The following is a 25,948-nucleotide window of genomic DNA, read 5'->3' on the forward strand; positions in this document are numbered from 1 at the left end:
CTTCCACACTACCATTCTCAAAACCATTGACACACACATACAATTACTTGTACACCAACTCAATGATTCATAGGTCTACACACACATCCACTCACTCACCTATACAGCCGCTCATAACCAACTCACTCACCAATACAGCCACTGATATATCCGCTCATACATCCATGCAGCCACTGTCAGGCACCCATAGACCTACTCACACACCTAGTAACTCACTCATAGAGATAATTACATAGCCACTTACTCACCTATAGAGTTATACACACACCCACTCACTTATTCATACAGATACTAACACATTATACTCACTCACCTATATGGTCACTGACACAAGCACACACTCACTCAAAAGGCTACTCTCTCAATCACTCACTCACACATAGTCACTCATATACTCCAACATTCACCTATACTGCCTTTCACATATGCAGTTATTCACCATATACCACTGACACACCCATTCACTCACCGACACATCCATACACACACTCAGTCCCCCATACAGACCCTCACAAATGCAATTACAGCCCCTGACTCACCCACTCATCTATGAAGGCAGTCATTCACCCCCTCACCCACCCACACAGACACTCATACAGTACTCAGACAACCAATCAATCACACATACAGCCACTCATGTACCCACTCACCAACCCATACCGCCAGTTAGACACCAACGGACAGACTGACATTCGCACAACCTAGTCACTTACCCATGCATTCACTGAGACACCTAATCACTCACTTCTACAGTCAGTCAGGCACCCACTGAATCATCCATGCAGGCACTCATACACCTACTGATTCACCAATACACCTTGGGATATATATATTTAACACTCAAAAACCTTTTAAAAACACTCACAGTCACTGGATGATGTCATCAGTGATTTAATCAATGATGTCATTTGAGATGTCATCAGTGATGTCACTGACCATGTCATGCGTGATGTAATATGTGAGGTCATAAGCATTGCATTGTGCGGGCACGAGTTATAGTTAGCTATGCTGAATTTCTTTGGCTTTGTACTAGTGAAATGTCAGCCTGTAACCTTTGGTTTTTTCAATGAATATATATATATTGTTTATTTTGGTTTTTTTTCAAGGTATGTCGATCTGGAGTTGAGAATATGGAACATATGCTTATCTATACCTTTACATGCCTTCACAATATTTTTATAGTCAATATTTAAACCTCAATATTCTGTAGAACAATGCTTTTTCCTTTGATTTTCTGACATCGATCCAAGGGATAATCATGTAAATATTACTATAACCATGTCAAACTTTCATCTGCAAATTAAGGCTTTCCAACCCATGTAAAAAGGTCATGCAGTATAGAGGAAACATTCTCTTTGACCAGTCCTGCATCTCTAACAATCATCAACAATGCACATTCTAGAATGTTTGTTGGATGACCTCAGCGGGGGGTTTTGAAAATGAAAGTGACATAATTCACGGAATGCTCCCTTTAAATTGCTGAAGTGTGTCATATGCTTCAAACTATGAAAAGCACATACCTAGTGGGTTACAATAATTCACGTGAAACAGCACAGGTGAAATGTTTTCAGTTTTACAGCTATCAGGAAATTGTTAGATGAAGCAGAAAACCTCGCAATGAGTTTGAGTAAAAATTGTGGTTGTGGGTAGGTCGAAGGTCATGTGGCTTTACATTTGCCTATGATCCAAGAGAATGGGCACCGGCTAAGCTGAAACCAGCGTATAGGACTGTACGCCATATGTAGGATGATGAGTGGCTAGGTATGTCTCACACTTAATTTTGAAAACCTGTGGCGTGCCCAGTGTGTGTCGAGCTGAAATGCAGTGTGGAACTGGTTGTGTCAGCAAGACAGAATTTTACATTGAGGTGCATGCGGCGCTGGAGTCGTTTTGTTAAAGAATGGTCCAGTGAAAGTGAAGGACCTCATTTATGAGAAGTGTTTCATTGCTGCGTGAAAGCACCGATGCAACACTTCTCAGAGCGCCCTCATTGCGTCATGATGGATGCGTCATATTTACTGTATGACGCATCATGTCGCAAGGAATGACAGACACGTCAGTATTACTGACTTATCTGTTGGTACAAAAGTGGCGCATTGCTGGAGTTGTGTCGGAAGCGTGACGCAACTCCAGAAATGTTCCTTTCACATGGGACAAGACCTATGTGACAGGGCCTGCGTCACCCTTACGCATTGGCGTCCTAGTGGCGCAGTAAAATCTTATAGATTTCACTGCGCCACTCCTACGACCCTTTCTTGCGGGGAATGCCCACACTGCATACATTATACCTGACGCAGGTATAATGTAGCGCAGGGGCCTACGAAGTGACGCATATGCCTAGATGCGTCACTTCGTAAATATGGCACAACATGGCACATGATTTACGCCACCGCTGCGTTACTAAAAGTGACTCAACAGCGGCGCAAAAGTGATGCAAGCCTTCATAGATAAGGGCCGAAATTTGGAGTCCAAATTTCACTAAAGTGTCTGAAGATTCAAGAAGTGCTTGGAAAATGCAGCACCATGGACAGCGTATCGGCGAGCTGGGCCTTTCTTCCTGGTGGAGCTTGGCAGAGCTAGGCATTTACCTGAGCACCTTTTTCAGGAGAACCTGTTGGAGGGCTGGAGGAATACAGATGCAGTTTATAAAGCAATCTTTGAAGTTACTATCGTTTTACCGACTTTATTTATTGAATGCTACAACAAATACCGGCTGTATTCTTCTTTCACAGATATTAGCAGCTTCCGGAACAGATGCAGGTATCCTATTGTTTTCGATTTAAATACATGAATTGACCTGAAGTTTTCATGTTAAACAGACAAATTGCAATTGTGTGTTTTATGACTTGCATGAAGTGACCCCTAATGGAGCTGGGCCCTAACAACTTGGGCAGCCCCCATCAGTTAGTGTTTTTTCCTTGTGTGAAAACATACTTGAAAACTGTATTCATTATGTTCAAATTCACCTGTGTAAAGTAGGGCTAACAACCATATATGTAATTACGGATATATCAGCTACTGATCAATTTTACGTTCTATTCCCATGATGTTTCCCAAGGTGTTGAATTCATCGCAAACCTATCACGGCATTAGCAGGCCCAGCATGTTGTGCGTTGCGCGTTTTCCAGTAGTGTAACATTGTTTTCAATTCTGGCAAGGGAAGCAGGATCTTATGAGCATAATGGCGCCTCCGCTGGAGCTGTGGTTCTCTTCCCTAAGGGAAAGATCCTGACATCTGCACACTAGATGGTTTTTGCTGAGGATAACAAGTTTCTGTCACGTGGTCATGTTACGATGACTTGTATTGAGAGAAATTGTATGTATGCTAGGTCGATTTTTCTTGTTTTGTAATTCTTACTTCAACTCCTTTCTAGTAAGAGACATGGAGGCATATTATCAAGAAATGGCGTTAAAATGATTGCCGCTTTGGCGGCAGAAAACCGCCGCTAAAGCGGCGATAATGGGCTTGATGATATGCCTTTGAGAATTCCACTAGAAGCCCATGTTCTGGTGTCAACCTGGGCTTCTATTGGAATTCTCTGCGGCATATTATCAAGCCCATTCTCGCCGCTTTAGCGGCAGTTTTCTGCCGCTAAAGCGGAGATCATTTTAACGCCGTGCTTGATAATATGCCCCTTGGTCAGTTGAAATGACAATTGTCTTTTGATTTTTTGCTTTCCTGACTTTGACTTTGATAAACATATCATATTAAACTAATAGGATAAGTAGCTAATTTGTTACATAGCAGCACTTAGGCAAATTCTGATGCTAAATACAATTATGCTATGTGTGACTAGGACTCGTGTCAAAAAGTACTGGCATTTTAACTAGGCATGCATGGACTTGCAGGTGCAAACAAGTAGAGGAAAGCAAAACTTCAAGTCCCTATTCCATCCTTGTTGCCCTAAAGTCAGTGAGTACACAGAGGCTACAGCGCTCTCTAAATAGAGGGCGCTCAGGGCCCCTAGTAATCCACTAAAATAGTACACAATCTGCTACCGACGTGGCTCCAAGTAAGGACCTCAGTTAGCCTGAGGGGTATCCCTAGGGGAAACACCACGCCAGCTGGCCTGGTGTTGACATACCCGGGATTGCCTGGTGCCGGTGCGGGGATACTAGGCACACTTTTAAAGGGTGTGGGAAAGGACCTGGTAAAACCCCAAAATGCCTCTTCTCAGTAGCACTCTACTTCACCCCACAGCATGAGGGGGGTCTTCAAATACTCCCACACCACATTAGAGCCTGCTCCTCCACACCCTCCCGCGCCCCCACCGACTACCCCAGGACCATGTTTCCCCGCAAGGGAAGAGGACATGAGTGTGGTATTCGTACTAGCACATGGAAAGGACAGCGGTGGTAGGCGTAACTGAGGGGTGCCATGGGACGCACTGGGACAAATGCCCAAGAGGACATGGGGCTCAAAGCATCCCACAAGGGTCCTTGAATCCGGACAGCTGCACACCTGACTAGCTAACTAGGTACTGGACAGTCACATATGACAGTTTAAATGGAACAAATGAAGACACACAAAAACAAATAGAAAGCAAATTCAAAGGGTAAGCTCACCAGACTGAGCCACCACTGGCTCAGTTACACCCGCTGAGTCGATCATGTCAACAGTGTATCTCTTTTGCTGGCCTGGGGTTGGAGAGGCTCAGCAGGTTTCATGAACATAAGATTTTGATGAGGCGGCTGGCTCCATCTCATGGTGAGGGGGGTACAGCAGCCTTCGGAGTCCTTGAGAGTCTCTGCAGATGCATCTTTCTGGCTGGCTAGGGCTTTCACACTGGGCAAGGGCAGCAGCATCAGCAAGGCAGGCAAGCAGAGCTTCAGCACTGCCTTAGCTCAGTCCAGACCTTGAAGAAGTAGGCAGCATTCTGACTCCTCACTCTGGATACAATCTTCAACAAGGGGCGTCCACAGGTCCAAGTCCAGGAGAGCGTCAGCGAGTCACAGGGCAGCTTATAGTCATAAAAGGAATGGCTGGTAGAAGTTAACTGCCCATTCAGGTCAAATTAATTCTTAAAACTGAATCGAAAGCTGTTGCAAATCATGCTCAGTTGGGTTTTTCCTCCTCAGGGAGAGGATGTGAGATAGCTCTTGAGCAGGGTCTTCGGGGTAAACCTGTAGAGGCTGCTTTGATCGGAACATGTGTTTATTGACCCAGAATGCCCAAATAATGGACGATCAGGAAGAAAAGAAGTGAGGGATGGAATTGTCCTCAGTGGGCAGTACTCATAGTCCATCTTGCAATCGCCAATCTTGCTTAGGCTAAATTTCCTGGGACACTTACAGGCAATCTTAACATGGGTATACCAGTAAGGTTTACAATCTCTTATGATAACTCAAGCATATAAATGTACATGAAAGGTAACACATGCAAATAGATGCACATTAAAATGTAGGAACAATACAATTAATATTAAAATAAATCTATACATGGATGAAGGTGCCTCATCTCTCTAAGCCACATGACTTAGATTTACACAGTGAATCCTTGAAGTAGTATCCGCAGCTCCTCAGATACTACTAACCAGGGCTTGTTCGAAAGGGTTTAAGGAGGGCTACACTGTACGGTCAAAGGGTGGATAGACCAATAGGGATTCTTCTTTGTCGATCCTTCCAAAAGTGGTGACATTGAGGACAACCACATCTGCAATTTGAGTGGTCCCTGGAGATTAGTGGGCCACAAATTCTGCAAAAAATAAATGGAACTACTATGGACCAAGAAAAAATTAGAAGGGTGGTACTGACAATGTGCTGGCACTAGACTGCTCTCCTTATGCACCAGTTTCAAAATGTTTTGTAAATACCCTGAACCAGCTGGAGTCTGCTTCTTGAAAGGGGGGCACAGTGTGGCCAAGCTATTCCTATTTAAATGAACGACTTACTTTACCCCATAAGAGTTTCATGTAGCATATCTAGTCACCCTTTTGATCCCAAATTGCATTCTTTAAATATAAATCTGGATTGAATCCTGTAATTAACGAAATTTCGGGCCATTCTTTAGAGCTATATGGGTATCCATGGCCGCTCTGCTGTGATAGGGTGGTACTAGCAAACTACAAATTGGGATAAAAGAAACTGGAGCTGAAGAAAAAAGCCTGGCCTCAAATATAATTGTCAGAATTGTAAGACTTATTTTATGTGATTTGAGGAATCATGAGCCCCATTCACAAACACATTTACACACCTAAACTTAGTCTAGATGCCCAAGAAAATTCATTTGCAAGGGCAAATCTAAATTCTGATTCACAGAACCAAGAGTAGCACATTTTAACCAGTGCTAATTAATAAATACGGTCATTTCACAAGTACAGTGGAATGTCTTTAATCGCAAGCATAGGTATACAGTCAGGATTGTGAAAGCTATTGGTTGGTCCTACCTGAGAGATTAAGCGAAACCCCACTCCAGAAACACTTGCAATTTTGATTTTGGCAGTGGCTGGACATTGGCTGGCATTTCTATGGTGGGAAGGGAGTGCAAAGACCCACATATTCAATGTGAGCGTGATTGAAGCGGCTATCCAGGGGAAAAACTATTTTTCTCATGGTGAAGCAAAACAAAACGTTAAAAGTGGAAATACGTATTTCTGTAAGCAAAACGTTGCACCTGGTGCAAATTCTTCATGTTTATGTATTCAGCATGTCAGTACACCAACATAAACTACAATTTTCTAGGAATAGTTTATGGATTTTTTGAGAACCGATCACAAGGGGAGAATTCATTCAGGAAACCTTGAGGTCCAGACAAATGAACTGAGGCTCAGAGAGCGTTACCAGGCAAGCCCCCAGTTGCTCAGGCTTACAACTTCCCTTAGCAATCACAAGATGCCACAGCTTTCATCCCAGGGCCCTGCCATAAGGACACCAGGGTTATTGGCATGAAGCTCCCCTGTGGGCTCTTTCTTGTGGTTGCTTCTGCCCAGAATTCTTTGGGTCTCCCATTAACTCCACCTGCAATGCAGATTAACAGAATGTAAACATCAAATCGTTGGCATTACATCAATCTCCATGAACATGTAGATGTGGGTAAGTGGTAGGGTGGATTTTCGTGCACAGGAATGCACAAAGAGGGGGGCCCCAGGTGTAGAATTGCATATAAAGGTCCCTTGCCCTCCATGGAAGTGAATTTTCCTGGAAGGGCTTTGGTCTAGTCCCTGAATATAGGCTCTCATCCTTGCTCACCAAAGGGGGGCGAGTCCAAAGCAGGGGGAGTAGAGTGTGCAACCTGACAGGAGAATGCAGTGCTAAGCTGCTGCCTGACTAAGTTGTCGCACTATGGGCGTCGCCGTCAGCCACATTGCTGAAAGAGCAGTACACTATGATCTGAGTACCTGTCGAACTTTTTCAACATCACCAGATTCACAATGTTTAAAGCTGGCCATTATTGGTTTTTTAAAGAGAAATAAGCCTTGTGAAAAAACCACTCAGGACTGTGGGCAGTCTGTCACCACTGCTTGGCATTTGTGTCTTGGTGAGCTTCCAGCCGCCGAAGTTCCTGCCTATAAGGCAAGACTTCTGGCACCTGGGAATTACCAGTGCACAGCTGTTGAACAGGAATTGTTTGCCTGTTGCTAGGTAAAGCACTGAGGGATAGTGAGTATAATGCCTCTCCTTGCAGCCAGTATGTCAATTTCCCTCTGCCGGAAGACCCCATCTTGCTCGGCAGAATATCCATTGACAGAGAATAGGATGTTGAGTTAGGTTACATTTTGCCTCAGGTAAAGTTACTAAGCTTTACTTGCCTTTAGAAAGCTAAAGATGTCCTAACATTGCCAGACTGTGTGGGCTAAGTTTGCCTACCCAGTATTTAAATCTCAAATGTATGAATCTTTTAGGGGTGGGTGATAAATTCCACTCTGCCTGTGGAGTTCGCAGAGTTTTGCCCACTTCTTGTTACGCTTCTATCCCGCAGTTGTGGCCAAACTCCGCCAACTGCCACATGGTGTTTTTTCTCACGCGCATCTCGCCAATGGTAAGTTGGCAAGCACGAGCAAGAATTGGCGTCCCCAGGCATGATTTTCAGGTGCTAAGAGGGCACCCGGCTAGATTTTCCCAATGTGGGTGGTCACGGCCGACCACCACTATTTGCGGTGAGAAAGCTGCTGTTCAAGTAGAAAATCTACTTGAGCGACTGCACATCCAACTCGAGAAGCAGTGCCCACTGGTGCGTCATGTGGTGCTGATTTTTAGGTCTCGCTGCCAGACTTATGTAGGGGCTTCAGAAAATGCTCCCAAAGGCTTCCCAGGCGGATCGGGTGGCGGTTACGCGCACAACCACGCGCATTCCATTTGCCACCAGCTACTTCCTGCGCGTGCGCCGCCTCACGCATTCAGAGAGATTTAGTATGGGGCACAAGACCTTAGGAATGCGGTTTATGGCCAGTGCATGTGAGGCATTCAAGCGCGAAGCTGGCATCTGGCATCGGACTTGAAAGCAGCAGACTGCTTTCGCCAGCGCGCACTCGGCCTCACTTCCTGCATCCCCTCTTACAACAATTAACTTTCGTTATAACTCACACCCTATATGCTGTTCCCTCCCACCCTTCCTCTGATGTCCGCTTTTCTTGTTGTTTACAAACCACGCCACACACTGCTGCACGCCACACACTGCTGCACGCCGCACACTACCGCACGCCACACACTGCTGCGCACACTGCTGCATTACACACTGCTGTGCACACTGCTGCATTACACACTGCTGCATTACACACTGCTGCACGCCGCACACTGCTGCACGCCGCACACTGCTGCACGCCACACACTGCTGCATGCCACTGCACGCCACACACTGCTGCATGCCGCACACTGCTGCACGCCGCACACTGCTGCACGCCACACACTGCTGCACGCCACACACTGCTGCATGCCACACACTGCTGCATGCCACACACTGCTGAACGCCGCACAATGCTACATGAAACACTGCTGCACGCCACACACTGCTGCACGGTACACACTGCTGCACGCCGCACACTGCTGCACACCACACACTGCTGCACACTGCTGCATGACTCACTGCTGCATGCTGCACGACACTGCTGCACGCAGCACACTGCTGCATGCCGCACACTGCTGCACGCCGCACACTGCTGCACGCCGCTGCACGCCACACAGTGCTGCATGCCTCACACTGCTACACAAAACACTGCTGCACGCCACACACTGCTGCACACCGCACACTGCTGCACGCCACACACTGCTGCACGCCTCACACTGCTGCACGAAGCACTGCTGCACGCCTCACACTGCTGCACGCCTCACACTGCTGCACGCCACACACTGCTGCATGCCTCACACTGCTGCACGCCTCACACTGCTGCACGCCTCACACTGCTGCGCACCTCACACTGCTGCACACTGCTGCATTACTCACTGCTGCATGCTGCACAACACTGCTGCATGCAGCACACTGCTGCACGCCGCACACTGCTGCATGCCGCACACTGCTACACGCCACACACTGCTGCACGCCACACACTGCTGCACACCACACACTGCTGCATGCTGCTGCACGCCACACACTGCTGCACGCCACACACTGCTGCACGCCGCACACTGCTGCACGCAGCACACTGCTGCATGCCGCACACAGCTGCACACCGCAAACTGCTACATGCCGCACACTGCTACACGAAACACTGCTGCACGCCACACACTGCTGCACGGCACACACTGCTGCACGCTGCACACTGCTGCACGCCACACACTGCTGCACACTGCTGCATTACTCACTGCTGCATGCTGCATGACACTGCTGCACGCAGCACACTGCTGCATGCCGCACACTGCTGCACGCCGCACACTGCTGCATGCCGCTGCACGCCACACAGTGCTGCATGCCTCACTGTTACACGAAACACTGCTGCATGCCACACACTGCTGCACGCCGCACACTGCTGCACGCCACGCACTGCTGCATGCCACACACTGCTGCACGCCGCACACTGCTGCATGCTGCACACTGCTGCACGCCACACACTGCTGCATGCCGCACACTACCGCACGCCACACACTGCTGCGCACACTGCTGCATTACACACTGCTGCATCACACACTGCTGCACGCCGCACACTGCTGCACGCCGCACACTGCTGCATGCCTCACACTGCTACACAAAACACTGCTGCACGCCTCACACTGCTGCATGCCTCACACTGCTGCACGCCACACACTGCTGCATGCCACACACTGCTGCACGCCACACACTGCTGCATGCCTCACACTGCTGCATGCCTCACACTGCTGCATGCCGCTCACTGATACATGCCACACACTGCTGCACGCCACACACTGCTGCATGCCGCTGCATGCCACACACTGCTGCATGCCACACACTGCTGCACGCCACACATTGCTGCATGCTACACACTGCTGCATGCCGCTGCACGCCACACACTGCTGCACGCCACACACTGTTGCACGCAGCACACTGCTGCACGCCGCACACTGCTGCACGCCGCACACTGCTGCATGCCGCACACTGTTGCATGAAACACTGCTGCACTCCACACACTGCTGCATGCCACACACTGCTGCACGCCACACACTGCTGCACACCGCACACTGCTACATGAAACACTGCTGCACGCCACACACTGCTGCATGCCACACACTGCTGCACGCCACACACTGCTGCATGCCGCACAATGATACACGAACCACTGCTGCATGCCACACACTGCTGCACGGCACACACTGCTGCACGCCGCACACTGGTGAACGCCACACACTGCTGCACCCTGCTGCATTACTCACTGCTGCATGCTGCACGAAACTGCTGCACGCAGCACACTGCTGCACGCCACACACTGCTGCACGCCGCACACTGCTGCACACCACACACTGCTGCATGCCTCACACTGCTACACGAAACACTGCTGCATGCCACACACTGCTGCACGCCACACACTGCTGCACGCCTCACACTGCTGCACGCCTCACACTGCTGCACGCCTCACACTGCTGCACGCCGCACACTGCTGCACGCCTCACACTGCTGCACGCCGCACACTGCTGTACGCTGCACACTGCTGCACACCACACACTGCTGCATGCCGCTGCACGCCACACACTGCTGCACGCCACACACTGCTGCACGCCACACACTGCTGCACGCAGCACACTCCTGCACGCCGCACACTGCTGCACGCCGCAAACTGCTGCACGCTGCACACTGCTGCACACCACACACTGCTGCATGCCGCTGCATGCCGCTGCACTCCACACACTGCTGCACACCACACACTGCTGCATGCCACATACTGCTGCACGCCGCACACTGCTGCACGCCGCACACTGCTGCACGAAACACTGCTGCACGCCACACACTGCTGCACGCCACACACTGCTGCACGCCACTCACTGCTGCACACCACACACTGCTGCATGCCACACACTGCTGCACGCCACACACTGCTGCATGCCGCACAATGCTACACGAAACACTGCTGCATGACACACACTGCTGCACGGCACACACTGCTGCACGCCGCACACTGCTGCACGCCACACACTGCTGCATGCTGCACGACACTGCTGCACGCAGCACACTGCTGCACGCAGTACACTGCTGCACGCCGCACACTGTTGCATGCCGCGCACTGCTGCCCGCCGCTGCACGCCACACAGTGCTGCATGCCTCACACTGCTACACGAAACACTGCTGCACGCCACACACTGCTGCACGCCACACACTGCTGCATGCCGCACACTGCTGCATGCCACACACTGCTGCACGCTGTGCACTGCTGCACGCCGCACACTGCTGCACGCTGCACACTGCTGCACTCCTCACACTGCTGCACGCCGCACACTGCTGCACGCCGCACACTGCTGCATGCCGCATACTGCTGCACTCCACACACTGCTTTTATGCGAGTTTATGCTACTGACATTGTAAATGACAATGCCTTTTTTTTGTTTTAAAACCAAAACATAAATAAAAGGCATTGTAAATTTACAATGCCAATAGCTCAAACTCTTATAAATGCGAGACCTATTGCATTGCAAATGCTTGTTTAGAGTGGAACTATCTTCCAATGCTAAAAATCAGTGTGAGGACTGCAACGTGCTGATTTTTGCCCATTCGCTGAACTCTGAGGAATCGCGCAGAGTTTTCATATAACTCCATGGAATTCCGTGGAGTGAAACTACGTGAGTTACACCCACCCCCAGAATATTTGTAGAATTTATTTATTTTTTAATTGAAACAAACAATTTTTTTAAGTCTGTTATGAGGCTCTTTGGATTGTGAACCCGGAGAGGAAATAGGACAATAGAAGATCAAACAGATTTCCAGCAAATACAGTCTCTGAGTAACATATATAGTAGACTTAGGAGAGAATTTAGGCTAGACCTATCAAGAATAAGCAATTCGCAAATCAGTCACAAATTAGTGTGCAATCCAAAAAGTGTTTTTTTGCAATGTATGAAAGCCATTTGCATTTTTTAGCGATGCGTCCGTTTTGCAAATTGCTCAGTTTTAACCCAAGTCTGTGAACCGCAACTATAGAATCCATAACTGCAACTTGCAAGCAGTCGCCCCGATTCACAATCGTGGCAGAATCTCTGCAATGCAGTGCTCAGTGCCAAAAATACCATTACGAGTGCAGAGACTCCACACTCGTAACTTTACTAATTGCAAGTCCCTTTATGAATTGGGCCTCGTGTGTTCAAGGCTGTCACAATTAGCGACAAATTGCAAAAAGGCCCATATTGCACATCCAATTTACCACAAATTCAAATTAGGTGGTTACTGTGTGCAAAGATAAAATACTTCCGTTTCTAGAGCAACAGAAAAGATGGAAAACAAGACCAAGGAGCAAAGTAGGAGAAGGGGGAAAGAAAAGGGCAAGGATACGTAACAAGCCAGGAAGAACGGGCATGGAGAAGAAATTCTTAAGTGGATGCCAAAACTAAGAGTAAGTAAGTCGGACAAAACAGGAGAGGGTCCAGGTAGCCACAATGGATGGATTCTATGTGTTCTCCAGGAGGATACGAATATTGGCTGCTCAGCAGAGGAGGAGGCAGAGATAGGAGAGGATTTTCAGAGTCAAGCTGACCATTTTCCAAAAAACTGAGGAAGGGATTTTTGACAAATGGAGTGTAAGTAGCACTGTAGTTTTGGAGATAATCGCACTTTTAAAGCCACATCTAGAAAGCAGTACTCTGTGCAGAAATCATAACCCCAACCACGTTCAGGTGTTGTGCTCTTTACACCTTTTGGCCTCGGGCACTCACCAAGTTGTGATTGGTATTGCTGGTTGGGTGTCTCAAAGTGCGCTTTCACTTTTTTTTCGCAGATTTGTAGATGTTTTGCTTCTCTATATCAATTGCTACATATAGCTACCCAAAATGAATCAGAAATTCAAAGCACAAAACTAAAATTTATAGGATTGATAAATTTCCCCATGTCATAAGGCGTATGGATGGATTCATCTGAAATATCTGTTTAGAAATAGGAAAAACACACATTCCTTAATATTCAAGTGGTGTATGATGGAAACAATTTAATAATTGATGATGTGTCACAATACCCAGGAAGAAACCATTACTCCTTCATGTTTAGGCACAGTGGGATATACAGACGGATGGACAGAGGGGAGTTTGATGATGGCTTTTTATTAGGTAATGACAGTGAATGCAATGACACATATGTTTGTGGTAATTAAATGAAAAATGAAAGAAAACTCACATTTTTTTTTTGTTTCAGGTCATAGTTCGTATCTCCTACGCCCGTGTATTTTGACACCATATCTGTCCCACACAAACCAAAATGAAAGGCGATACAACACAGCACATCGTTGCACCAGGGCTGTGATTGAGAGGACATTTTGGCTGCTGAAAGTTCATTTCCAGTGCCTACATAAATGTGGTATTGGCTTACAATATGCCCAAGAAACCACATGCAAGATAGTGGTAATGTGGGCCATTCTACACAATATTGTCACCACTAGGGGTGGGTGGACAACTCCGCTCCGCCCACAGAATGTGCGAAGATTTGCCCCTTACGCCTTCCGTGATGTAGGCGGAGAAACAAGGCAAATCTCCGCACACTCGGGCGGAACGGAGTTGGCCTCCTGCCCGCAGTATTAACAGTTTACAAAATATTATAAATAACAATTTAAATAAGCCTTACCTTATCGGCGGCGGCCCCGGGCTTCCCTGCGTCTCCATCGCATCTTATTCTGGGAAGTGCGCATGCGCGGGCACCCGCGCTTGCGCAGTTCCCAGAATAAGACGTGAAGGAGACGGAGGGCAGCCCGGGGACACCGCGATGGAGACGGAGGGAAGCCAGGGGACGCCGCCGATAAGGTAAGGTTATTTAAATTGGTATTTATAATGTTTTGTAAACTGTTAATACTGCTGGCGGGAGGCGGGCGGGAAGCTGGCGGCGCGTAACAGAGCTATGCGGAGAGTGTGGAGATTGGTTCCATCTCCGTGCCTCTCCGCGTAGACCCCTTACGCAATTTCCGCACACTCTTAGTCACCAGAAAAGGCCTACAGATCACCTTGTCATACTCTGATTCAGAGGATGAAGATCCTGAGCCAGCTGTTCAGCAGCCCAAGGAGGAGAGTAGAGCAGTGGAGGAGAGACAGTGACAGGACCACATTGACAAAAGTTACTTTTTAAGGTGAGTCATGTCTGAAATAACAACTAAAACAAAATGTACAAAGCTTGCTTGAAGCTCCAAAGTACAGCAACCTTTATTGTCAGGTTCAGTTTAGATTTTATTGAACCAATTTTCAACTGTCACTTGTAAATGTTAAGTCAACATTCAATGAAGGTTACATCACTGAAATCACAAATATACAGTACTAGTTGTACTTCATGTACTGTGCCCTTCACTGCTTCTTGCAGCTACATCCCGAATGGGTTGTGCCCACATGTTGAGCAGCATGAGTACGACTGCTGCTGTGTCACAGTGAGTGTGAATCTGTGGCACAGATGCGTCCAATGTGGGAGAGTCTCTCAATACCCTGAGATCCACCAGCACCTACCTCCCTAGATATTTGGGCAGTTTTCAGCGTCTCAACTGCAGAGGTAATCTGCCCTAAGCCCCTTAAGGTGTCACCACTAAAGTGGCCCATTTCCACTTACCATTGTACCAACAATAATTTACAAAATGTTGCCCACACCTAAGGGATGAGGTTCTTGTGTGATAACTTTTGTTTTCATTGACCGGTGGCCCAAAGTGTATGCCAACCATTACTGCCAAACGTGGATAACCAACAAGTCTTTTCTTCATCTCTATACCGGTTCGTTATGTAAATCGGAGTACCTACGGGGCCGCGTCACCGGGGGTACCGCGAACAGAGCCAGAACAAGTCATTGACTTCATGGAACCGGTAAGCTGTAATGGCCGCCGCCAGAGGGACAACGCGCTGCACAAAAGTAAGACGCCTCTATTCCTTTTTACATCTTCCTTCTCATTATTTCAGAAAAGAGTTCCATATGTGCCGGTGGGTACCTCCAGGAAGTACAAAACAATCTTTCTCAAGGTAACGATGTATTTATAGTTACTTGGTCATGTATGGTCCCGATATTAACAGCGAACTATTTTTAAAGAACAGAACCCCTTGAAAAACACCGCACTGATGCTTTGATGAACGGACCATTATTATTGCAGAGAGATTAGCAACGTAGGGCCATAACCGTCGAGGTTATTTTCGGCCTTCAGCTAACGCAATCTGAGTAGATCAAAGACGCACAACGGCTATGCACACACGCATGATCGAAGTGCGACAATCTAAATACACTTTCTACTAACTGCACCTAAAAGTGGTCAAAGGAACGTATTAGCTGGTGAGAACACACTATCGCAGGACGACATTTTTACGAGAGACATATTCTCTTTATTTCATATAGTATCCCTCTACCTTCACCTAGCCGCTCTCCTTTTTCGCGCTATTTACCCAGAATTGACAACTGAATAGTTCACTAAACCACTAATCTCACTACATATTGACCCTAATAGTAGTTTCCTGAGTGAATCACTTGAGACATAGAACTATGATTACTTTAATGTATGTATGTCACTAGGAATATCCAAACGCCATTGTTTTTTCCTTTCGATTAGGTACCGATACCATGGATCTGACCCCTCAAACATAATTAGTGGACAATTCCCACTATACAAGGAGCCACAACGCGTCTTCTTCTATATCGGTCCTGAAGAAAGCCTTTAGACTACTACGGAAGGCTGAAACATGATGACCCTTTTTTTAGTACGGTAGACCAGTAACCCGGTCTTCATCCGCACTCCATTTTTTACTCTTCTCTTATCAATATTCTTCCAATAAAGATTTATTAGCAAAAACGATTTTGAGAATTTTAACTTCACTTTACTTGAGCACTTCTCACACCCTCCCTCATATTTATGTCTGGACGCTACTGTACAACCAGTTGGTCTTCCTTCGGGCGGAGGTCAGCATACATACAAATAAAAGACCCCATGATGATGCTGTACTAGTACACAAAAGCGGTGACCCAATATATACCGCCTATCGCACCTGTGTACAGTTATGAGGGTTCTTTTTTTGACGGAACCAAGAGTAGAAAAGACCCTGGCTACACAGGACAAGTGGTCCACTCTCCATTGATTTTTTGTACTAACAATAGGAAGCCGAATGGACCACAGCTTCTCCCCCCCCCCTCCCCCCCCATTGACTGTATTATATCCATTTTAGTGTCCATCTTTACTTGGTTTTCAGCCGATTGATTGGACATATTATTGAACCCAAATGAAAGGCATTGTTGTATGTTCTGTAGTTTTTTGTTCAATATTTCCAGCTGCTTATGTTGCAGACACTCGAGGCCACCATACAACTGGGCATTTTCTGCTGTAACTTCAGACAACAGTGCTTGGTTGCCATGAGACATCTCACAGTGCTGACTCTGAGCACGCACTGGAAGACGCTGCTGTCATGGCCTCACAACTTGATGCAGGATTGGACTGTGAGGCTGTTGGACATCATCATCATCATCCACTGATGGTGCGTGTGGGGAGTATGAAGCATGTGCTTTGCAGTGAGGTGTGGTTGGCTGACTCTCTATTTCTATGTAATCTTCTACCATCAAGTGTGAGCCATCCTGTTCCTCGACACTAGTGCCATCATTGTCTTCCTTGGGTTGACCTGTTTAAAAAAATGATTACAATTGATTGCTTCATGAGGGAAAATGACTTCAGTTATTTTGCTATCATTTGTTCAATAACTTTCTAGCACCGACTAAAGTGAGTGAATTTTTACATGTCCCATAATGCACTCTGATGGTCTTTTTACAACTCCTTAAAAACAACTCTGGATCATGTTACTTGATTAATGCATGTAGAAGACAGTTCTAGGGTAACAGATGTCAAAATATAAAACGATGAAATCTTACTTTAAGATGTTGCAGGTGCTGATGTATCAATACTCGTGAATCCCACAACTGCCTCTGACTCCAAGGTAGATTTTCTCATAGACTTCAGTGCACTGGGTGCAGGGACAGTAGAGGGGCCACCCCCTGTTGCCTGGGACTCACTCAGCTGCATTGCAACCTTCTCCTTTGTACGCGACCTGAGGTCATACCACCTCTTCCTAATTTCGATAATGACGCGCTGGGATGCCTCTACAGCATTGGTTTTCTGCTACATCTCCTGTCAGATTTATTTCTTCTGAGGCTCTGAGGCAGTCATGGGTGACCTTCCAAACAGGAGGTCATGGTTGTTGCAGCACTCCTCAGTCAGGATCTCAAGTTAATTTTCTAAAACTTTAGTTTTCTTTTTCTTCCCCCTGCCTCCTTCTCCGGGTTTGGCTGGCCATTACTTAGAATAAAGTATGTGGCTTGCTGGTCCAAGTCACAATTAGCACAGGCAGCCATTCTGAACCTCCACTTTGGCTGCTTTCCAAGCTCAAAATGAGAAGCAGGTCTTTACCCATAACCAGGAAGTGCTGTTCAGTGGTATTTACAATTTGTGACCCTGTTCACAATTTTGTTAATCGCAAATTGCGAATTCCAAAATAAAGAAGCAACTGCTTTGTGAGTCCCAAATCCTAAAACATATGTACATACTGGTTTGGGATTTCCTATTGTGATTCGCTAAAAATTGCTATTTGGAAATCGCAAATGAGTACTTTTGTACATCTAGCCCTTAGAGTGTGGTGGGCATCCCTCCGGCCTGTAAGATAAGCAGAGGCCTTCACCTCCATCTTCCCAGCAGAGTACGGCTTGACATATTTAGAGATGCCGGCCTGCATGATGGAGATTTCCTATGTACAGTTCCTATGCTGGTTGGCAGGATAGATTGCTGGAAAAGCTGGATTCTGTGTGGGCACCATGTTTAATTGTGATTCTGTGCGGGCACCATGTTTAATTGATCTACCCAGTACTCTATTTTGTTTTCTCAAACAAAATCCCACAGTGAGAAACCGTTTGAGAAAAACTAAATAATCAAGGCATTTGATGGTCATGAATTTTCCTCCCTGCACATTGAGTCACAGTTTTCTATTTCCTTATGGCCTGCAAGGAATTCAGCACTAAATTTGTGCCGGTGGTTGCCCATGGAGGCCACCAGCTCTTACTTTTGGGGCTGACACCTATTTTGCAGCATTTGATATTTAGGGGGTTGAAGGCAGGGCAAAACACCCAGATTAGAACGACAGAGGAAGAGAAAGACCGTAAACCTGTCACAAAGGGAGAAAGCAGGAACCTACAAGAGGGAAAAAAGGGGCAGGGAGTGTCTTGTGGTGGATTAAAGACTGTCAGCCTTGGTATTTGGCACACCATCATTTAATTGCACCGACCACCGCCTTCTGAGCAGAGCTTCGGGCACCGGCACTGTGTCTTTTACAAATTAAGCACTGAGTGACTTGGGAACTTCGGCAGGGAAAAATTAGTAGAAAGTTCCCACCCTTAAAAGGGTGGGGCTACCACCACTGTGACCCAGTGGTCGTTTGGCTTCCAGGCTGTTACATCAAAGTTTTCTGACAATGAGGCTCTGCGCCCTGAAACCCAGAGGTTCCCTGACCAGTAAATGAGGCTAGGGAATTTCAAATTTGGCTGAGGCTAAACTCTAAACTCTAAATTATCCCCTTCATATAGAGTAGCAAATTATCCCCTTCATATAGAGTAGCAAATTAACAGATTATTTAATATAATCTCTTTTTTAATCTTCTTTAAACATGAGTTGGTTTGGTAGCTCAAAACTCTAAAACAATATAAAAGGAATCATTTATGAAACAGCAAAAATACTTCTCCACTGCACACCAATCTAACAAAAATGTTGTATGTGTCAGTCCGATTCATGCCATTGTGAGTTCTGTACGACTTCTGTGAAGCAGGACACTTTTTTCTCTTAGTACTGGAATTATTCCAGTCAATGTAAGCATAAAAAAGTCAACCACTTTTCAGTTGGTGCTTGTTAAATAAAAAAGAGAAGAGAAAATATTTTCCTGACAGAAAAGGATCTTATTACAGAGGGATTCACGCAAATGCCTCATAGGAGAAACTCTATCCTCAAAAACGTTAAGTGGGCCCGAAATTAATTTGGCCCTGTTTACTGATGAAAGGCAGTGTGACGCCACCGCAGTCTCTGAGAGTTCCACGCATTGCCTAATGCGCTGCAACACACAGGGCTTTGCACGATATCAGATTTGCTACGAGCAACGTACTTGCATCTACGTGGACAGATAGAAAATGGCAATCGTGCACACCACGATGCAGGAAAATGTCTACGTGTAGACTTCTGGTGCGCATACACCCACCACTGGACGCATATTGTGACGCACTTAGGGGCATATTCTCATGCATGGAGTTAAAATTATTACCGCTTTAGCGGCAGAAAACTGCCGCGAAAGCGGCGATAATGGGCTTGATAATATGCCCTTGAGAATTCCAATAGAAGCCCATGTTGTCACCAAAACATCGGCTTCTATGGGAATTCTCAAGGGCATATTATCAAGCCCATGGTTGCCGCTTTAGCGGCAGTTTTCTGCCGCTAAAGTGGCGATAATTTTAACTCTGTTTCTTGATAATATGCCCCTTAATAGTGCCCGTGAACAATAAATAGCGACAAATACATGTTTTAGCAGTAGCAGATTACAGCCAGAATAATGAGGCCGAAAGGCCTTCAGTGTGTCTCTCCTATTGTTTTCGAAAGATTGAAAACTATAATAATTATCTTATTTGAGTCATTTTGAGCAGTGATGTGGCCACATTTTTTTCCAACAGAAATTAAAATAGAAATAAAGAAAGACACCGCCTAGCTAGCCGACTGCATTCTTTTTCTTATTATTTGCTTTGCGTGTCACCATTATGGATCAATCAATCAATCATGGTATTTGTAAAGCGCACTACTTACCAGTGAGGGTCTCAAGGTGCTGAGAGGGGGGGAGGGGAGTTGCGCTACTGCTCGAAGAGCCAGGTCTTGAGGAGTCTTCTGAAGGCGAGTAAGTCTTTGGTCTGCCGTAGCTGGGTGGGTAGGGTGTTCCAGGTCTTGGCGGCGAGGTAGGAGAAGGATCTGCCGCCGGAGGTTGTTCGTTGGATGCGGGGGGTGGTGGCGAGTGCAAGGCTAGCGGAGCGGAGCTGGCGGGTGGGGTTGTGGAAGTTGAGTCTGCTGTTCAGGTAGGCTGGTCCGGTGTCGTGGAGTGCTTTGTGTGCGTGGGTGAGGAGTTTGAAGGTGATCCTCTTGTCGATGGGGAGCCAGTGTAGGTTAGTCAGGTGGGGGGTGATGTGGCTGCAGCGGGGGACGTTGACGATCAGTCGGGCGGAGGCGTTTTGGATGCGCGGTAGTCGTCGTAGGTGTTTGGCTGGGATTCCGGCATAGAGTGCGTTGCCGTAGTCCAGCCTGCTGCTGACGAGGGCCTGTGTCACCGTTCTTCTTGTTTCGGTCGGGATCCACTTGTAGATCCTGCGAAGCGTGCAGAGGGTGTTGAAGCAGGAGGAAGAGACGGCGTTGACCTGTTTGGACATGGAGAGGGAGGAGTCGAGGATGAATCCTAGATTGCGTGCGTGGTCGGTGGGTGTCGGTGCTGTCCCGAGGGTGGTCGGCCACCAGGAGTCGTCCCAGGCCGAGGGGTTGGGTCCAAGGATGAGGACCTCCGTCTTGTCCGAGTTCAGTTTCAGCCGGCTGCTCCTCATCCAGTCGGCGATGGCCTTCATTTCGTCGTGGATGTTGGTTTTGGCGGTGCGTGGGTTCCTGGTGAGGGAGAGGATTAGTTGAGTGTCGTCGGCATAGGAGATGATGTTGAGGTTGTGGTGGCGGGCCACTTTTGCGAGGGGGGCCATGTAGATGTTAAACAGCATGGGGCTGAGGGAGGAGCCCTGGGGGACGCCACAGATGATGTCGGTGGCTGTGGATCGAAAGGGTGGGAGGCGGACGCTCTGGGATCTGCCGGAGAGGAAGGATGTGGTCCAGTCAAGGGCCTTCTCTTGGATGCCGGCTTCTTGGAGGCGTGTTTTTAGAGTGCGATAGCAGACCGTGTCGAAGGTGGCAGAGAGGTCCAGGAGGATGAGGGCTGATGTTTCGCCGTTGTCTAATTGGCGCCTGATGTCGTCTGTGGCGGCGATGAGGGCAGTCTCGGTGCTGTGGTCTCGTCTGAATCCGGATTGGGACGGGTCCAGGATGTTGTTGTCTTCGAAGTGGCGGGTCGGTTGCATGTTGACGATTTTCTCGATGACCTTCGCCGGGAACGGGAGTAGGGAGATTGGCCGGAAGTTCTTGAGGTCCTTGGGGTCCGCCTTGGGCTTCTTGAGGAGGGCGTTGATTTCGGCGTGCTTCCAGCTTTTCGGGAATGTCGCTGTTTCGAAGGAGATGTTGATGACCTTCCGTAGTTGGGGGGCGATGGCTGCGTCTGCCTTGTTGACTATGTGGTGTGGTCACAGGTCTGTCGGCGATCCTGAGTGGATGGAGTTCATGACCTTGTGTGTCTCGTCGTCGCTAACGTTGGACCAGGAGGTGAGGCGGTTGGCGTTGTTGGTGTTCGGAGGAGGGGTGGAGTCTGGCGTGGTCGGGTCGGTCGTGGTGTTGAAGCTGTCGTGGATGTCGGTGATCTTGCGGTGGAAGAAGATGGCCAGTGAGTTGCACAGTTCCTGTGAGGGCGGGATGTTGTTGGTGTTGGTGCTGGGGTTGGAAAGTTCTTTAACGATGCGGAAGAGCTCTTTGCTGTCGTGTGTGTTGTTATCCAGGTGGTCTTTGAAGGAGGACCTCTTGGCTGATCTGATGAGGTGGTGGTGTCTGCGGGTGGCGTCCTTGTGGTCTGCGTGGTTGTCCGGTGTACGTTCATGGAGCCATTTCTTCTCCAGTTTCCGGCATGCGCGCTTGGAGGCCAGGAGCTCGTCGGTGAACCAGGTGGCTCTCTTGCTGGCGTTGCTGTTGGAGGGTTTCTTCAGTGGGGCGAGGGTGTTGGCACAGTCGTCGATCCACTGTCTGAGGTTGCGGGCTGCGGCGTCTGGGTTGGTGGGGTCGGTGGGAGGGTTCTGGAAGAGGGTTGTGAGCAGCTGGTCTTCGGTGACTTTGCTCCAGCCGCGGCGAGGCATCTGTTGGGTGCGGTGGTACGTGGTTGGTTTTTTGAAGGTGAAGTGAATGCAGTAGTGGTCGGTCCAGTGGGGTTCGGTGGCGTGGTTGAAGGTGACGTGGGTGCTTGTGGAGAAGACGGCGTCCAGCGTGTGGCCGGTGGCATAGGTGGGTGCAGTGACGAGTTGTCTGAGACCGAGGTTGGCGAGGTTGCCGATCAGTGTGGTGGAGTTGGCGTTGTTGTTGTTCTCGAGGTGGAAGTTCAGGTCCCCGAGGAGGATGTAGTCCATGGAGGCGAGTGCGTGGGTGCTGGTGAGGTCGGCGATGGAGTCGTTGAACTGGGCCCGGGGTAAAGTCAAGTGGATTCTACTATGGTCTGGGAAGCATGACCTGTGGAGACTGATTATAAAAAGTAAGGGCCTGATTATTATGACGGTGAACCCGCCACCGGCAGCCTGTCGGTGGCGGGCTCACCGCCATCATGAGGCCATTTTCCGCCCACCATATTATAATGGCGGCTGGTACCATGGTGGTCGGAAACTGTGACTGCCATGCATCCGACGGGCTCCTTGACCCCGCCGGTGCTGCGGAGGCCCTCGTATTACCATAAATGGCAGCAGCACCGCCGTTGGTATTACGATGGTCCATCCCCGCCAGCCTTTCTATGGAGGTTCACCCGCTATGGAAAGGCTGGAGAGGATGGGAATTGCCCCAGCACTAAAGACAATGGTAAAAAACTTAGGGGTGCGTCTTGAGCAGACTTTAACCATGAAACACACAGTTGGCTCATGCTTCCATGTGCTTGGCCTGCTGAGAAGAGTTTTCCCCTTTCTTCCCAATTCTACATGGAAGACTCTCATGCAAATATTGGTGTTGAGCAGATTGGATTACTGTAACGCCTTTCTGATTGCAGCTAATGAGTTCTCTCTGATTCGCCTTCAGGTAGTACAGAACACGGCAGCTCGTCTAACCCTGAATGCCCCATACAGATCAACCTCACTCCCCCTTCTCCAACAGCTCCACTGCCTGCCTGTGCGCAAACGTGTGAAATTTAAGATCTGCTGTATGACACACAAGGTAGTGTGGGGTAATGGACCCATTTTCTTGGCAGAAAAGGTTCATTGCTACATTCCCCATAGGGACCCCAGATTTGGATCGAAATTCCTTCTTAAGACACCCAAGGTCAAGAAAGCAAGGACAGGGGGAAAAGCCTTCTCTTATATGGCTCCCTTCTTCTGGAACCAACTTCCCACCCGATTAAGGCAGTGCCCAGACCATCTGAAGTTTAGAAAAGCTTTGAAAACTACTCTATACTAGACTCGCCTCCATGTGACAGCTTCCTTTTGTGGGTCCGCGAGCGCTGAGATACCCCTTTGGGGGTGATTCTTGTGCTATACAAATCCACAAATCAAATCAAATCAAATTAGATGGACATTGGAGGCCCGTAGTGGGCCCCCTCTTTCACCCAGGCACTTTAGTTTTGGGGTTGGGATACAACATTTCCCTGCACCATGTGGTGCTTGCAACATATTGCAGGGAAATGTAAAAAGTGATTTTTTTACATTGCGGTGGGTACTGCAGCCAGCAGCACCCACACGCTATGTAATGTATGTCGAGTGCAGCCGCCGTGGTGGCGGCCGCATCGTAGTACAGCCTGTGGGACCACTGCCTTGTAGGTAGGTGGTCCCACTCCCCTAGACGATGGCAGATGGACTGAAGTCCGTCCGCCTTCGTAATCAGCCCTTAAGTCCCCAGCACATGGGCAACCTCTTCGCTGGGTGAGTAATAGGCAGTGATCCCACAGCATGAAGAAGGGGCTTCGGCACCAAGTGGGTCTGGAACGATGTGCCAGTGGCCTGTGCCAGAGCTGCCAGAATAGATATGTCAAGACTGTTTTTATTTGTGAGGGTACCTTCACAGTTCTGCCTATTATGTAAAATGGAATAGACTTTGGTTGACCCCAATTGCCTGGGGTCCTCTAACATACAAATGAGTTCCATGGGTGGTGACGATGCCTGGAATGAAAGAGATCAGATCATCGCTTTCGGGTACAACTGTCCCTCAGCACTGTTTTTGGGTAAATGGCAGTAGCTCCTTTTATAGATCGACGTTCATTACTTTTAGTAATGTGGTACAAAAAAGTAATTCTGAATTAGTAACACTAAACCTTATCTCAATGGGGCATCGACCAACGTTATTTTTTGAGTGGTCATGGTGGTAGTATTGGTGGGGACCATGAAGAAAGCCATTAAGGGACAAGTACAATACAGATTCAAAATTGAAAATAAAATTGAGGAAGAAGTCAATGGCTTTTTTTGTAACTAAAGAAGTCACCTTCATCAGTGAACTTGCAGTGACTATTTAATCCTAATACTAAAGATGTATCAGTCACCTTCTCTTTGGGACCTACAAATTATCTGGCAAACTAGCCAACTCACTGGGCTAGGGCTGCCAAGACTCAAAACTTTCGTTTTCAACCAATAATCCCCAATAAAAATACCCAACATTAAACAAACCTGGGACTAACTTCCTTTCTCCCGGAAAGAGGTGGAAAACAGAGGTGAATTTGTCTGTAATCAATGCTTCACACTTCTTTCTCTCACACACCATCTCTCCTGGCCTGTCCACATTTGAGTATGTCACTGAGCAGTCAGCCCATTGTAAAAGTGTGTTCAGTACCCCATCTCTGACCGAGGCATATAATGTATCCTTAGAATTTCCCCTCTGTGTTTTTGAGGAACCACGTCCAAAAGGAAAATCAGTAAGACATCCATCAAAATGGACAGAAAAGGCTATCTGACCCTAACTCCCTGTGACATTACTTCACCACCAGGGTAGGACTGGAATAGAAAATTGGCCCGGGCACCAAAATAAAAAAGTGCCACCAGTGAATTTGAAAACCAAAAGAGTGACCCATGTTTGCCAATTGGAGCACTTTTGAACTTGTAAAGACATATATAATTATAAGTGTATAAGTGTTTTACAAGGTATGGAAGACTGCATGGATTTGAGCTGGCTGCAAACAATGTTTGTTTTAATCTGAGGGAAATCAACAGTAAAAACCAGCCCAGCAGACCATACAACACGCACACAAACAGCCAAAAACAGGCCCACACACTGATTCGTCAAACCAGTCCCTTGGACACTGCCTGATTGTCCTGTAGGCCAGTCCAATCCTGTTCACCACAACTCTTTTGTTTAACTCTAGGTTCCTAATAACATACACTGATATCAGCCCTCAACCCATCATTAATCATTTTGCTCTCGCCTGATGTGCGTAAAGAGCCAGACTTTCCAATCACACCTCTCAACTTTTCTAGTCACCTGTCACCCTGCCACCGTTTCATACAGTTGTTACATTGCAAACAAGAGTTTCTTCATTCTTATTTGCTGACCAACTTGCCTGCTTACCTGTGTCCACCCCCTTCATTGCAGCAATATATCTT

This window comes from Triturus cristatus, chromosome 2_1 (assembly GCF_964204655.1).
Source record: "Triturus cristatus chromosome 2_1, aTriCri1.1, whole genome shotgun sequence".
NCBI classification, from domain to species: Eukaryota; Metazoa; Chordata; class Amphibia; order Caudata; family Salamandridae; genus Triturus; species Triturus cristatus.